The sequence below is a fragment of the Topomyia yanbarensis genome, chromosome 2, assembly GCF_030247195.1.
Source record: "Topomyia yanbarensis strain Yona2022 chromosome 2, ASM3024719v1, whole genome shotgun sequence".
Taxonomy (NCBI): Eukaryota; Metazoa; Arthropoda; class Insecta; order Diptera; family Culicidae; genus Topomyia; species Topomyia yanbarensis.
This window is the reverse complement of record NC_080671.1, coordinates 38,757,966-38,758,502: the sequence shown is the minus strand read 5'-3', so window position 1 is coordinate 38,758,502 and position 537 is coordinate 38,757,966.

Genomic DNA, 537 nt, shown 5'->3' with positions numbered 1-537 from the left:
TACAGCAAAACTATCTGAGAACAAGTTACAGGGAATGAATACTTCTGTCCGAAAAAATATACACTGAAAAAATGTTGTGTCATTTTTCAAAAAAACAAAAATTTATGATAAAAATTTAAATTTCGAAAAAACCCATTTTTTTAAATTTTTTGTATTTTGCTACCAAAAACCTAAAGAAAAAAGAAACATTTTGAATGTGATTGCATGATGGAGAAAAAATCGGTAAAAAAGTTTTCTAACAATAACTTCGTACATGTTTTTAAATTTCATATTAATTGACATACAAAATTGTAATTTTATTACAGAATATAATTCTAAGCACCATTTAAAATCAAAATGCATTTAACAAAAATCTTCCAAAATGCGATAGTTTTCGAGATATTTGAAATTTTGCTACATCAAAAACAATTACTTCGTGTAATTATGCTCTTTTTAAAAGTTATTCGCGTTAAGCCATCAAAAAAATGTCAAAAATTTAATGTTTATCGTTTTAAAGATGTAATAGCAACCTTTTTAGTGTATTTGGATCAAGGAGAA